Below are 16293 nucleotides of genomic sequence, written 5' to 3' on the forward strand. Positions count from 1 at the left end.
TGAAGTGATGTTACTTTTAAAGAAGTTTTGTCTCCCACAGCAAATAGAATTTTCACTTAAAAAAGTATGGGAAGTTAATGTTACTGCTGAAGTATGACATATTCCTGCTTATATGCATCAAGAGAAATGAATTTGTCAGTAAGTTGTAACTACAGTTGCCATCCCTGATTGATTATTTACCATTTGAGAATTATCAAAATAAGTTTATGATTTATAGAATAATGAATGTTTAAAAAATTAAGACCAATGTTAGATTGGGGCATTCTTCATATCAAGAAGAGTGGCACAAAGTAATTTTATCTTTAATTTGAATGTCTTACTAATTTGATTAACATGTATCACTCGGTTCAAGGTTGTACTGAAGCTAAACACAGTTACAGGAAATACATTTTAAGTGAATGTCAACTTTGGAAGAATTTCAATCAAGGAAATTTTGTGGGAATTTTCATCTTTTTCTGTTCATTCCACAGCTACTAAATTTGAAAAGAATAAATGTTATTAAATTAAAACTGAATACAGTATCACAACATCATCTGGATCATTGTAATATGATTCAGGAATGCTAGTTTGTCCATTTATGCTCCCTAGTACTGTATTTAGCCTATGCTTATGATAGTTATATCACATGTCTTTCACTTTTATCCTGATAAACAAATTGGCATCAATGACCTTAGATATCAGGATGCCAGATAATTCCTAATCAACAAATCAATCAATCCTGATAAACAGTGTTAGATTAACCTTTTCCAAAATTCATGTATCTGTGAGAATAAATATGTAAAGGTGTGACCATAGAATTGTTTAAGATTAATGGCTATATTTCAGTGGAAGGACATGGGGACTGGCGAAGGTGTGGCTGAAAAGAAAAATATATATTTTTAACGTGAGGAGTAATTTTCTATAAATGGAGTAGATATGGAAGCAGGAAGATAGAAAGGCTTGGGGAATTATGATAAAAGCAATAAAGACTTAGACATAATGGGATTTCAGCAATTAGAGATCTTGCTCACATAACACTCAAAGGAAACAAAGATAATTAAAATGACTAGTTCTCAATTTGTATTTTCTCGGGATATGCCAACCGGCATGTTTTTAGAAAGCATTCCCGAGAAACTGTTGAGTGGTCAGTGACATCACTTTCTCCAGAAGTAAGCCAGTGTGATAAAAAGTTGTTTACATTAGGAAAAAAATACAGATGTTCATGGTTAGAACTATGGTTTGATTTATTAGTTAATGTTATTACTAATGATTCCCTACTGGGTGTTATATTGACCTTATACAGTTTTCTATTATACTCATGCATGCTTTCAGTTTTAACCAACTCCACTTTCATTGTCTTTTTTTTCTCCCTGTTTTTCTCTAAGGTATATATTTCCGGATTTATTAGAAAGGGCTCACCACTGCTTAGTAAATAACCCTGAAATATGATGGTTATATCCTTATGATCCAGAATTATAAGGAAAATTACTGCTAAAAGCCCTACTTATACATACTAAAGTCTTTTCAATCTATTTAAAAAAAAAAAACCTTTGAAACCTAATTTCTCTTAGAATGAAATATTTGGGATGAAAAAAGCCTATATATATTTTTAATATTAACCAAATTTTGTCACAAAAACATGAAAAGATAGGGAATTTTATTGCATACAGTCTGTAAATTCACTTTAATAAAAATCTAAAAAACTACCTTTTGAAAAAGTCACCTTTGAAAGTGACTGATAAAATATTGCATATAACAATTGAAAATGCTAAGAATGTTTTCAACATACAACTTTTAGAACATAATTTTCTCTTTCAATTGATTATTAAATGGAAGAAATCTATTGATAAACAAGAATGTGGTAAGAGTTTGAAGTAAACGTCAAAATAACAATGGTTTAATGGTGTTGAGTAGCACCCGTTAATACCAGACTTTTTTTGTAAAAAAGAAATGGTCTTGTATATAATATCATACAATTACCAGTTTCTTCACTAAGACCAGTATCTAAAGTAATTTGTTGCGGGTGTTTTAACTTTCTAGGTCTAGAATAAGATTAATCTGCATAACTTTGCTTAGTCCAAGTTTTGCCTAGTCTAGTGGGTTAGTTTAACAACACTTAATACTAGCATATAACACTAAACAAAGATTATAAAAGTCTTTGCTCAATAGATGACTTCTATATTGCTAAGTCCAGGTCCTGAGGACTCCAGGTAATTTTACAAGATTCAAAAGGAAGAACCTATACGATAGGTTCTCATATGGGCAATGTTATCCAAGGCTATTCATATTTTGTTAACAAACTTTAGGATGATTATAAAAATTAATTTCATATAAAAATATGAACCATATAATTTTTTACTTCATTTTTTAGTTTTTCTAATTTGATTGTTACCGCCACCAAAATATAGTTTTTATTTTGAACCTTTCGAATGTTTATTTTGGAGTTCCTGTTCCTGTCAGTGCTGTGACTGTCACTTCATTTAATTCTGAATTGAGTGGCAGACACCAGCCTGATTCTAAGACTTAGTTACTTTATTTAGTGAAATAAATCCATTTAAAGATACATACAGCGGTATATCGATACCTGGTAGGCCTATTGAAGGACCTATATTACTCCAAATGTTTTCTAATAGAATGACATTGGTAGGGCCTACATTGTGCTGCATTCAATTCCACATCTGGGCAAAGGAATTCATCAAGAAGAAATGGATTAACATTTAAAAGGTAAACAAAGGGTATTGTTGTTTCACTTGCTATACCTCTAGCAGTATTATTATTATTATTTTTATTATTATTATTTGTCAAGCTACAACCTTAGTTGTAAAAGCAGATGCTATAAGCCCAAGGGCCCCAACAGGGAGAATAGCTCAGTGAGGAAAGGAAATAAAGTAAAAGAGTAATTTGAAAATATCAATATGAAAAATAAATCTTTCATATATAAACCATAAAAACTTCTGAATAACAAGAGAAAGAGAAACGCGATAGAATAGTATTTTACCTATATGAAAAAGTTGTTTTTTTTTCCTAGGTTACATTGCCCTGTAATACACTACAATAAACCAAATATTTTGGGTATTACATACAGCAAGTGTAGTCACAACATTCTCGCTATTAGAAAAATACTCGACACATACATAGGCTACTAGTTTGAAAACATGTCCTATGTTTTGAATATATTACAGCGATACATAAGGGCAATAGCTACTATTTTAGAATCTTGATATACAAATAACGGTATTTTTGTAGTGAATTACATGGCAATGTAACCTAGGAAAAAAACTACTGTTTCTTATAGAAAAAATTACGATCACTTCAAAAATGACACTCGCTTCCGTCGCAAATGAATAGTTTCAGAAATATATATACACCTATATCCTACGATAATGGGGGACCCCCAGTGGGAACTCGGGGTTTTGGGTGGGGAAAACATACTTGGGAAACGAAATATAATTGTTTTCCTATAGTAAATAACGTGAATTAAGTGAATTTGATGTTCATTTTAATCGGAAACAAACAGATCAACCAATTCGGATAACTTTGAGATGCACGGTGTCACTTCTCTTACGAACGAACGATAACATTAGCAACGTTACCAATAATACACAGTGTTACCAACGATGACGTATGGTACACAGAGTTACCAACGGCACGTTGACATTACTAAAGATAGTAATGATAGATATTTCCATATATTAAATAATTTCTCCATATAAGTTTTACTCAATATATAAAAAGTACAAAAAGGGCACAGAACCTAACAAACCCACCTAACCTAGCCTAGTAGTATGACAGGTCACAAAATAACATTTGATCTACATTGGACGTTGGCAGCACTGGTTACAGTATTTTTTCATGACACAATCTTTGTAACGGCTCCTCCAAAGTTTATCCAGATATACTGTTTTGTATTTTCCTCCGGTTATTATAATTTTAAGAAGGTAATGTATAGAGAAGAAAAGGTTTGTTTTACGTTTATATATCGATTCCCCTGTATGTTTTCCCCACCCAAAACCCCGAGTTCCCACTGGGGGTCCCCCTTTATTGGAGGATATAGATATACATATTTCTGAAACTATTAATTTGCGACGGGAACGAGTGTCATTTTCGAAGAGAGCATAATTTTTTCTATTAGAAACAGTAGTTTTTTTCCTAGGTTACATTGCCATGTAATTCACTACAATGAAACCCAAATAACAATCCTAACAGTGTTTGGAGTGAGAGAGAAAGAGATAATATGATGTGTGTTCAATATCTCATGGTACCGTCCTTTGACAGGGCTGCAAGAAGACCTGCCTGGGATATATTTTGATAATCTTCACTTATCCCATCACATCTTTGCAAGGTGAGGACATTTATTTATATATTTTGAGATTTTGAAGTCAATCTTTTATGTACAGTAGACCTATTTTTGCAAACTATATGTAGTGTGTGTGTTGTTATTGATCCTATTTTATATTATTTTTGTGAATATCTCCTAATATTCATAGTGCCTCCCTCTCAAAGCTGGTTAAATACCAATCTCTACCCTGAAATGAAAAAATTTTCCATGGTCTTAACTTGTAATAGGCTTATCCCGCTAGTGAAGTAATAAGATCATCTGGTGGTTGATGGCAATTATTTGGCCGTGAGTGCGCTATAGTTCAATTGTCCTTTTCAGTTCTTTACGATGCTTTTACTTGATTTGAGCTGATGATCTACCAGCACTCCAGATTGTGTTTTATTTTTTATTTAAAGTTATTGGATACAGATTAAGAGGGGATATCTTTTTCTAGAATTTCTATGAATGTCTGTGAATGTTGTTAGGTGGTATTTTTACCGGGCGATTATGGCTATCGTTTCATTTGTGTAAAGTGCTGTGGACTGGATTGTGATTTGCATAATCACTGTGAGGAATGGTATTTGCTAAAAGTTCATCAAATGAAGAGATACATTCATCTGGTAGCTGAATACTTAAGAGTTTGAAATGTAAAAGGAAATTGTTATTTAGTTCAGGGGAAAATCCAATGTAGACTAGGTTAGTTGATTGTGGTGGGGATGATGAAGTTAGCGCTGCTCATGGTATCTGGTTTTTATTACTATAATGGGGTCTAAAGTGATGTCGGGTATGGCTGCCGATCGGGACTACGGTCTACCCCAAAGCCAAATCAAAGTCATTCAAAAGAAGACAACCTTGCTTACCCCATATCACCTTTTGTCGGGTCTCGTAGAACTAATTAAATGTGTAGGATAGGGTATTACTGTACTGTACAGTGAACCCTCGTTTATCGCGGTAGATAGGTTCCAGACCCGGCCGCGATAGGTGAAAATCCGCGAAGTAGTGACACCATATTTACCTATTTATTTAACATGTATATTCGGACTTTTAAAACCTTCCCTTGTACGTAGTACTGTTAACAAACTACCCTTTAATGTACAGAACACTTAATGCATGTACTATAGTACCCTAAACTAAAACAGGCACAAATATTGAAGGCGATTTTATATCATGCATTTCCTAAACACGCTAAAGAGCACGATAAAAAATGGCAACCAATATTTTGTTTACGTTCATCTCTGATCATAATGAAGAAACAAACTCATTTATTGTACACATATATGTATAGGTTAGTTTTTGCATCGATTATATTGATTATACAGTATTTTGTTTTTGTTATTACCAAGGTTTTACTTAATTTTTCTTAGGACTTCCAAATGAAATGTTTTTCTTTATGACGCCGCCTGAAACGACGGCGTCATAAAGTACTGTACGCTCAGTAAACAACCACGCTCAGAACAAAGAAGGCATTTAACGCGCATGATGAAAGTGATAAATAATGATATTTACAGTAAAAGCATTTTCAAAATATGTTATTACAAATATAATTTACCGTATCTATATAAAATCATACAGTATATATTGTACGTAGCAAAGCAGGAAAACAATTTACGAGAGCGAGAGAGAGAGAGAGAGAGAGAGAGAGAGAGAGAGAGAGAGAGAGAGAGAGAGAGAGAGAGAGAGAGAGATTGTTTTACGTACGTACTGTAAATGTAAATTTTAAACAAAAAAAATCAATTTAGAGAGAGAGAGAGAGAGAGAGAGAGAGAGAGAGAGAGAGAGAGAGAGAGAGAGAGAGAGAGAGAGAGTATATTGTTTTACGTACGTACTGTAAATGTAAATTTTAAACAAAAGAAATATGATAGGTTACAACATGTAGACTTTTAAAACCTTCCCTTTAACTTAATGCATACAGTACTAAACTATAAAACAGGCACAAATATTAAAATGTTAGAATATTAAAGTAAAAAATAAAGATTGTTACTGTACTCATCACGAAAGAAGTTCAAGAAAAACTTGAATGATGATGGCGATGAATTTGCTGCACAGTAGAAATGATGATGATGAAGCTGATGATGTCTTCTACTGTGCAGCCAATGATAGTATTTTACGTCTCTTCAGACGGAGGTGTCTTTTCCTGGGACACCTCTTCAACTTCTTCAATTTCTTCCGAAGGCGTACTAGCAGGAGGAACTGGCTCTTTTTTGCGAGGCTGGAAGAACATTGTGATCGGAAGTTGCTGCCGCTGCTTCTTTTTTCGATCTAAGAGCATCCTGTAGGGAGTCATGATGTCATCGACCTTGTTGGAGAATTGCATAGAACGAACCATATCCTCGTCCCACTCTTGCAACATTTCTTTCACCTCCTTTATATGGTTGCAGACCTTGGCAAGCCGTTCTAGTGTTAAGCCCGTTTCTTCGACATTTTCTTGGGTCTCTTCCTGGGTTTCACTCTCTTCTTCGCTTTCCGATTTCGTCAGGTCTTCTAGGTCTGCGTCAGTTAGCGGCTGGGAACGGCAGACCAACAACTCGTCGACGTCTTCAGTCGTCATGTCGCCAAACCCGTCACCTCCAATTATGGCAGCCAACTGCACAGATTTCCGTATTGCAGAGTGTTGAATCTCAGCAGGTGTAAATCCCTCGTCGTCGTAAACAATCTGGGGCCTTAACTTCTTCCAGCTCGCATTCACAGTTGCAGGTTTCATCTCTTGCAGTGCCTTCTGAATATTCTTCAGGCACGTAGCTATGGTGTACTGCCGCCAGTACGCCTTCAAGTTAAAATCTTCATCCTCATCATCTTGGGCCGCATCCACACAAGCAACAAGGTCTGCCAAGGTATTCTTCGTGTAGAGGGCCTTGAACGCCCTGATAACCCCTGGTCCATCGGTTGAATTAATGACGTGGTGTTGGGTGGCAGGAACTCAACCTGAACGCCAGTTGCGTGTCCACCAACGTTATCCATAAGGAGAAGGATCTTGAATGGCAAGCCCTTCTCTACGAGATATTCATTGACTTGCGGGATGAAACACTGGTGGAACCAGTTGAAGGTCAGCATCTTTGTAATCCATGCTTTTTGATTATGCATCCAGTACACGGGAAGGAGATTCTTATTCTTATTTTTCAAAGCGCAAGGATTTTTCGACTTATGAATAAGCCCCGGCTTTAGCAAAAATCCAGCAGCATTGCCACACATCACGAGGGTAACGCGATCCTTGAATGCTTTAAAGCCAGAGGCTTTGGCTTCCTCTTTGAACAGGAAAGTTCACGACGGCATTCTCTTCCAAAACAAGCCGGTCTCATCCATATTAAACACTTGTTCCGGCTTGTATCCACCTTCAGTGATAATATTCTTGAACGTCTGGTTCACGTAAGTTTCAGCAGCGGCAGTGTCAGCCGAAGCAGCCTCGCCATGCAGGGAAACGCTTTTCAGGTGAAGCGTTTCTGAAACTTCGCGAACCATCCTTTGCTGGCGGAAAAACGTTGTTTCTGAGGCTGGGAATCAGTGGATGTCCCTGTTTGAGGTTCATCTGCATCATCATCTTCTTCAGCATGGTTGCCGTCGTTGTCTTGAGGTTCCTTTGCAGCAAAATTCTCATACAAGCTCAAAGCCTTTTTGTTCCGTAACCGAAATACAAACCACGCTATTTACATTGGGTTTACCTTTTAGCGCAGCTGAAATGGCGAGCCATTAGAATTTAACGAGGGTGTATTACCCCCGCGCTAGTTAGCGGGGGGGGGGATAGGGGAGTGGTAGCTAGCTACCCCTCTTCCCCCCCCTCACACACAGATGAATGCCCACTTTCACTTTTGGCTCGGACTGTGACAGACGTCTCTGTCTTGGTCCTCTCTTGGCAGCCATTGTTTGTTTTGTCTTTACTTAATCGCTTACTTTTCTTTTACTCAATATATATGTAATTATGTTTTCATGTTTGTATATATATTTGAGTATAGAAATCGGTAAGTTTCCTTTTCAGAGTTGTGTGTGTAGTGTACGAATCTACGTGGAGTCCTCGGCAGTTAGGCCACCACGGTGTAATTTTATGGGTTGCGATCGAGTTTGACTTCGGTCTTTCTCTCTCTCTCTCTCTCTATCTCTTGAGGTCGTTCACCCTTTTACTACGTGTTACTACGCCCTTGTAGCTTCCTTTCCGTGTGGAGGGGTTGCTACGCCGTACGTTTGTCTCAATTAGTTTATGAATATAATTGTAGTTGTTAATTTTTCAGCTTGTAGAACGATTCCTTTCGGGGTTTTTGTTCTTTTTTTAGTGTTCATTCATTTTTAAATTACATAATTACATAGTTTCATAATAATAATTGTTATAATTCTGTTTTGGTTACAGCTCTCCTTCCGTGAGTGTAAGTGGTTGTGAGGGTACGTGCCTGTTGTGTAATTCTTGTTCCTTTCCCTCGGGATTCCTCTTCGGAGCCTTCCCGGGGGAATGAATGTGTACTAATGATTTTGGTTTTATTTTTTTTTACAGTTACCGATCTAGTTCGTTTCTGTAATATGGCAACGGGGTGAGCTATCTGGTTGAGTCCTGGGGATTCGGCTGTTGCTGCCTCCCCCCTTGTATTTTCGTCAGGGGCGTGTCTCCTTCTACTGGAAGTACTCCCGTGACGACGGACAGCTCTCCAGTTCATTTTAGAACTCTCAGGAGGCTTGCCTCCTTGGACGGGTAACTTTCCTTCCGAGGGAAGTTTTTCCAGTCCAGGCTTGAGTTTTTCTCCTTTTGGGGGGTTCTTCTCTTGCCTTTTTTTCGTGCGACTATGCTCTTGGTGCTGAGCGGTCACACCTGCAGTTTCGCTCAAGGGGCTGGGCAACTGCAGGAGCCCCTCTTCGGAGGATTGCTCCTTTTAGGTCACTGGCTGACCAGTCTCTTCTACGAAGTGTTTCTCTTTGGTTCGCGAGGAAGTACACTCATAGAGACTCCTCTTCGGAGGATTCTTCTGCCACTGTTGCTGTTGTCCTCCTTCGCCGTAAGGCCCACCGTCCGCCTCATCGGAAGGGCCTCTCATCTCCCTATAAGGGTGCTAAAAGGCGCCTTTTTGAATCTCCGTTTGCAGCCTACAACTCCTTCTTCTTGATCTTCCGCCTTGATGCAGATGGACAGCAGTCTGATCTCGTCTTCCGACAGGCAACGGTCTTCCCGACGGACAACGGTCTTCCAACGGACATCAGTCTCCCGGCGGACAGGCAACGGTCTTCCGATGGACATCTGTCTCTCGACGGACAACGTTCCCTTCGGGGCAAAGGGTTGCCTCCCAATGGGGTTCTTCCCTTGCGTGTCAGGGTTCGCCTGCGCGCCCTTCTGCTGTGTTCTCTCCTGCTCCTGCTCAGTGTTAGCGCACAGGTGCTCTCCTGCTCATCAGCGCTTCCTGATCGCTAGCGCTCTCCTGTTCGCCAGCGCTCTCCTGTTCGTCAGCGCTCTCATGATGATCATCCCTGCTGTTCCTGTTGGTTCCTGTTACGCGCCCTGTGCGTCCACGTTCGCCCTCGCGATCTAGAGCTTCGGTTCAGGTCTGGGTCAAGGACTGTTCTTCTATGCGCAGGCTTCCACGCGTTGCCTTCTGCTCGTCAGCGATTATCAGCTCGCCAGCGTTCACCTGCTCGCCAGCGCGCACAGGCGATTTTAGTATCGCCTATTCAACAGCGTTCTACACGTCAGCGATCACCTGTCTCTCGGCGATCTCCGGATCGCCCGCGTGTGTTACAGCCGGCGCGCCAACGTTCTCCAATGCTTCTGAAGGAACTTGGTTCGCCAGCTACTAGCTCGCCATCGCGCGATCGCCCACCTGCGCATGCTGCTCGCCATCGCGCGATCGCCCACCTGCGCATGCTGCTCGCCATCCCGCGATTGCCCACCTGCGCATGCTGCTCGTCATCGCGCGATCACCCACCTGCGCATGCTGCTCGCCATCGCCCACCTGCGCATGCTGCTCGCCATCGCCCACCTGCGCATGCTGCTCGCCATCGCCCACCTGCGCAAGCTGCTCGCCATCGCGCGATCGCTCACCTGCGCATGCTGCTCGCCATCGCGCGATCGCTCACCTGCGCATGCTGCTCGCCATCGCGCGATCGCTCACCTGCGCATACTGCTCGCCATCGCGCGATCGCCCACCTCCACGTGCTGCTCGCCATCGCGTGATCGCTCACCTGCGCATGCTGCTCCGTCGACATGCCACAACGCGCCATCGCCAACCTGCGCGTCAGCGCTCACCAGCTCACCACCGATCACCTGTTGATCCACATCGCCAGCGGTCTTCCTCGCCCATGCGGCAGCGCGTTTCCTCGCTATCGCGCTAACGCTTGCGTTCGCCGTCTCGGACTCGCGCTCATTCACCTGCCCACCCTCGCGACCGCTCGCCAGCGCGACCGCTCGCCCCGCGCGACCCCTCGCCTGCGTGCCCACACGCCCACGTGTCTGCACGTCTACGCTCATGCGCGTCCGCGCACATGCTCTCCAATGTACGCCCGCGCGCGAACCGACGGTGTTCCGTCGCGGGAACCGACAGTGTTCCGTCGCGGGAACCGACGGTGTTCCGTCGCGCGAACCGACGGTGTTCCGTCGCGCGAACCGACGGTGTTCCGTCGCGGGAACCGACGGTGTTCCGTCGCGCGAACCGACGGTGTTCCGTCGCGCGAACCGACGGTGTTCCGTCGCGCGAACCGACGGTGTTCCGTCGCGCGAACCGACGGTGTTCCGTCGCGCGAACCGACGGTGTTCCGTCGCGCGAACCGACGGTGTTCCGTCGCGCGAACCGACGGTGTTCCGTCGCGCGAACCGACGGTGTTCCGTCGCGCGAACCGACGGTGTTCCGTCGCGCGAACCGACGGTGTTCCGTCGCGCGAACCGACGGTGTTCCGTCGCGCGAACCGACGGTGTTCCGTCGCGCGAACCGACGGTGTTCCGTCGCGCGAACCGACGGTGTTCCGTCGCGCGAACCGACGGTGTTTCGTCGCACGAACGTCGGCTTAATTCTTGCAGTTTCCATTGCTCGTCTATGGGTTATTGCTCGCCGACCACCAGCACGCCCTTCCTACCATGCTCGCCCTCCTGCTGCGCTCCTTCGCTCACCTTCGTTTGCGTTCCTGCGTGACCGCGCATGGGCGCTTCCACGTTCGCCCACGTGCAAATCTTTGATTTACCATCGCGCGAGCTCCAGGGCGATTGCGACCACGATTCCCATTGGGGTTTTCGCAGCATGGCCAGCCTGGCGAGTTCTTCTGGAGCGTATTTCCAGAACACGGCCTCACCCCGTAAACGCAGAGTATGGCACTTGCAAGAATAGGAAGAAAATTCAGGGATGTCTGAGCAACACTCCTCTTTCCAGAACCTGGGTTAGCCCTAACCCGTCATTCCCTGGAAGGATTTTTGGTGGGGGGCTTTCCGTTCGAGATTTCTCCATCGGCCAAGGGGTGACTGCTTACTCCTTGCTCTGGGGGCTTACCATGTCCTTTCCCTCCTCGGTTACGGCCCGAGGTTTGGGTCACGGAAGCTACAGGAAGATCATGGGTACTTTCCTCCTCTCGGGCTCAGGCACCATGGCCTTTCGTCGTTAAGTATCTAACTTGCGGACAAGCTCGATGGTGTACCATCTGGACGCGCTGACTGAGGGCTTCCTTCGGGTGTCTCATCTGTGGAGGTCGACAACCTCAGACACCCTTCCATCCTTGAGAAGAGTTTGTTTGTGCCCAAGGACAGAGACTTAGACAGTGGCTGTGCGGAGGAAATCGACTTCCGTTTTCACTCATCCAAGGCGCTTTCTTCCAGACTCTGCAGGGCTCCAGCGCCTTTTTCTTTCAACCACGTCGGCCTAAGTTATCGGCTATGACAACTGAGACAAGGTGTCCAATTGCAGTTTCCTCCTGTCAGGAACAGATGGCACGGGAGGCTCCCCCGGGGGGGCATGGTCCTAAAAGGAGCGGCAGAGTTCACGAACTCTAGGATTGCAGGTTTCTTGCTGGGAGGATGCTTAAGGTTACTCATCTGGATGACAGCTTCCCGATGCCTATTCCCACACGATCTCTGTGATCAGCCAAGGATATCGCACCTGCCGTCTCTGTCAGTGAATTCAGTGTCTCTGAACCTCTATGCCATAGCGTCAGCAAGAGTTGCCCCATTTGGGCAGAATGATCCATACCTTAGGCGAAGGTCCTCCATAGGATCATCGACGGCTTTACCCCCGGCCTCTTCATTCGATCCTTTCCTGTAAGGAAGGATCTGAGAGGGGAGTTCCGTAGTCGACCTCTCAGCCCTGATCAAGTTTGTCGAATAAACTTCGGCCAGCGTAGAACAGCAGAATCGATCAGACTGGTAACGAGGCGACAGGACTCCTTAAACCCTGGATCGGAAGGACGGGTACTTTCAGTTTCCATTCCATCCATCTTCCAGGGAGCTCGTCGAATTCAGCCTAGACTGCAAGTATTCCTGCTTATGATGCAGTGTGGCTATCCCGCCGTGGCATAGCAGGTTTTTTTCCCCCAGAGAACTCTCCCTGCTTTCCTCATGGCCGCTCAGGTGCAGGCTTCCGCCTCCTCTGCTGTTTGGAGGGCTGGTCAACTCCGGTAGGCTCGGGTTCGACCTTCTTCAGCGCCGGGACAAGCTTCGGATGCTTACCACGAGTGTGGGTTCATGGTATTTTGCTTGGAGCCTTCTCTTCTTCTGCCTCAACATCTGGAGTATCTGGCCATGATATTGAGTCAACGGCCTTACCACGTTGGAAACCCCGCTTCTCGTCCGTCCAGCGAGGTTAAGCAACGTCGGTTCTGGTCTGTACTTGGATGGGTGACCACCTGGGGACGCCAGATTCTGTTGCCACATCCTCCGAGCCTTCCTTTCGGTTGACTGTGGAGAGACTGAGGAGAGTCGCAGTACCTGTTTTCAGTCAAGCAGAGCTTTCAGCCCTACCTTGGAACGTTTCCTAGTTCTCCTTTCCTCATTGACCCGTCTATAGTCCGAACGGTCGCCTCAGGATAAGTTCCATGTGGGGCGGTCCAAGTTCCGGTGGTTTCAGGCAACCTTTAACCGGACTTCCTGGCCCCTATGGGACCAGCGGAACTATTAGACCTGCAATGGGTGTTGACCTATGGAACCTCTTGATGGTAGTGGATATTCTTGTCCTTTCCCCACATTCTTGATGCTGTTCTCGGACTCGTCAAAGGAAAGGGGGGTGGGGGGGTGGGGGCATGTTCCGGTCCAGGCCTATGGTCAGGACCTGAAGGATACCTCTCCATCATTCAGGCAGACTTAGGGCCCGTAGTCTGGTCCTTCTACAGATCCTACAGCTCCTGCCGAGTCGCTCCGTGCGCGTCGACTTCATGATTCTGGCGTGTTCTAACCAGCAGCGGACGCATTTTCACACCTTCACATCTTGCAGTAGAGTTACTGGGATGATTGAGATACTCTCAATACCACCATCGGCTCTCTCATTCCAGGCAGAGGAATGTTCTCTCCGACTATCCGATCAGAGCCTCGTAGAGAGAGTGTACCTGGGAGTCTGTGACCTTGAGTAACCAGCAAGTCCTGGTCTGGGGGACCTGATCGCGACAGCATGGAACCTCAAGCTTCCGCTGTTCTTCCCCCCAGTCTCAGACCCCGAGACTCTGGCAAGATGCATTCCGGTGATGGTGGGACAACTTCGACACCTGCGTCTTCCCTCCTTTTTGTCTGTGGACAATGGGTCTCAACAAGACCAGGTTGTCTGTCAACCTTTTAATGGGAGAGCTCCACTGGGACTATGCGCAGAACGATTTCTGGACCCTCTGCTTCCCCTGACGGAACTCCTGGGAGAGCTTCTCCCACGGCGCAGACTACTCGAACAACCACACTGCAACATCTCTCCCGAACCGGGGCGTCGCTTCGGCTTCATGCCTGGAGACACTACGCCTCCTCCTCAAGAAGAGACAACCCGCTACAGTCGCGGTACGGAGGTCGCGTCATCTGTGATAGTCATCCGCAGGGGTCTTCCAGGCAAAGTGAAGAGTCTTCGGTGGTTGGTGCCGTGGGAGATATACCTCTTCCCTTGAGGCCTCTTCTCCAGCAATAACGGTCTTATTGCCTTTCGGCGGAAGGAAACTCTTTTCCGCTCTCGGCAATGAAGCCTGTCGCTCAGCCTTTCCCTGACCTTCGGGCTTAAAAGAATAACTTTTTCCTGCCCGCTGGATCTTTCCTCGCTCATGCGAAGCTACGATCGTCCCTGCCCTAGTCGGAGGAAGACCTCCAACCTGGAGCATGGCTCGGACTTTTTAGTCCTTTAAGAGATCTTCTCAAGACCCTTTACGACAGGCCTCGGATTGTATTCCGCTTTGGGTCTCCTGCTCACTCTGGTCACGGCCAGTGTGTAAGCAATCTTCTTGGTCTCGTACGACTCCGCCCTTTCTAAGGAAGAGGGGAAGACAACATTCAGGTTCGCTCCTGAGTTGTTGGCTAGACTCAGAATCTGAGGGTCCCGGCCCTTCGGTCCAATTCCTTCAAGGTTTCGAGTCTCCATTCTGTATCTGATGTCCCAAGACCTTCTCTTTCTTGCCAGTAAAGGAATCGAGAGGTTAGCTTTGGGAACAGCTGCAGTTTGTCCTCAGTTGCAGCCGATTTGGGAGCACAAGGAGGACACGAGGGAGAGTCACCAGTATACCTCTTCAGCCCGGACTCGAGGACATTCATCTCGACCTGTCTCCAGACCCTCCCCCGTCACGTCGCCCTACAGCACGATGTTGGATACATCGCAACGTCCCTCGCCTTCGAGTAATACTACTCTGTGACGCGGGTGCTGGAAGCTGGAGTCTGGAAGCGTCTAATGACCTTCACAGCCCGCTTCCTGCAGGGCGTGACCCACAGGAGTTTTGATACGTTTTCTATTGCTCTGTGATGGCAACACAACAGCTGGTCTAACCTCGGGCTCCTTTTTGGACAGGTAGCAGAAGGTTGAGGGCATTTTTATCAGGTTTTAGTCTGCATGAACGAAAGAAGTATGTCTGGCCCTTATTTCTTTCTTCATCATCCCCTCTACGCGGAGGCAGCATCTTGGTCTCTGCATAGCTGACCTCGAACATCTGTAGGTAAACCATGCTTCCTTGTGTTCCGAGTATTAAGTCAATACTGTCGCGTCCCCCATACCCTGACGAGGTGGTGTTGGGAACGTCCTAACCCAGAGTTCCTTCTGGAAATCCAGGTCAACTGCCTAGGATGGTCACACTTCTTCCTTCACACACAAGCTTACTCTGCCCCGCCCTTACTCGATTCGGACCCCAAAAATAGGGCCCTTCAATAAAAACTCACATATCTTCTATAATTTTAGCCAGAGAGCAAAAATATGCGATGACCACTTTTATACCCATAAAACGACTCTATGCTGTAGTCTAACAAAATCTGACACCGAAAATTTTGGGACATTATCTCTGACCCCGGCCCTTACTCGATTCGGACCCCAAAAATAGGGCCCTTTTTCAATAAAAACTCATATATCTTCTATAATTTTAGCCGGAGAGCGAAAATATTCGATGACCACATTTATACCCATAAAACGACTCTATGCTGTAGTCTAACTCAAAATCTGACACCGAAAATTTTGGGACATTATCTCTGACCCCGGCCCTTACTCGATTCGGACCCCAAAAATAGGGCCCTTATTCAATAAAAACTCATATATCTTCTATAATTTTAGCCCGAGAGAGAAAATATGCGATGACCACATTTATACCCATAAAACGACTCTATGCTGTAGTCTAACACAAAATCTGACACCGAAAATTTTGAGACATATTCTCTGACCCCGGCCCTTACTCGATTCGGACCCCAATAATAGGGACCTTTTTCAATAAAAACTCATATATCTTCTATAATTTTAGCCGGGGAGAGAAAATATGTGATGACCACATTTATACCCATAAAACGACTCTATGCTGTAGTCTAACACAAAATCTGACACCGAAAATTTTGGGACATTATCTCTGACCCCGGCCCTTACTCGATTCGGACCCCAAAAATAGGGCCCTTTTTCAAT

The 16293-nt window shown here is 44.9% G+C and overlaps 1 pseudogene; it reads left to right on the top strand.

Moving 5' to 3' along the window:
* Positions 1-12993: 12993 nt before the first annotated feature.
* LOC137629864 (5S ribosomal RNA) lies at positions 12994-13112 on the top strand (annotated as a pseudogene).
* The last annotated feature ends 3181 nt before the right edge of the window (positions 13113-16293 follow it).

Source organism: Palaemon carinicauda, chromosome 37 (assembly GCF_036898095.1).
Source record: "Palaemon carinicauda isolate YSFRI2023 chromosome 37, ASM3689809v2, whole genome shotgun sequence".
Lineage (NCBI taxonomy): Eukaryota > Metazoa > Arthropoda > Malacostraca > Decapoda > Palaemonidae > Palaemon > Palaemon carinicauda.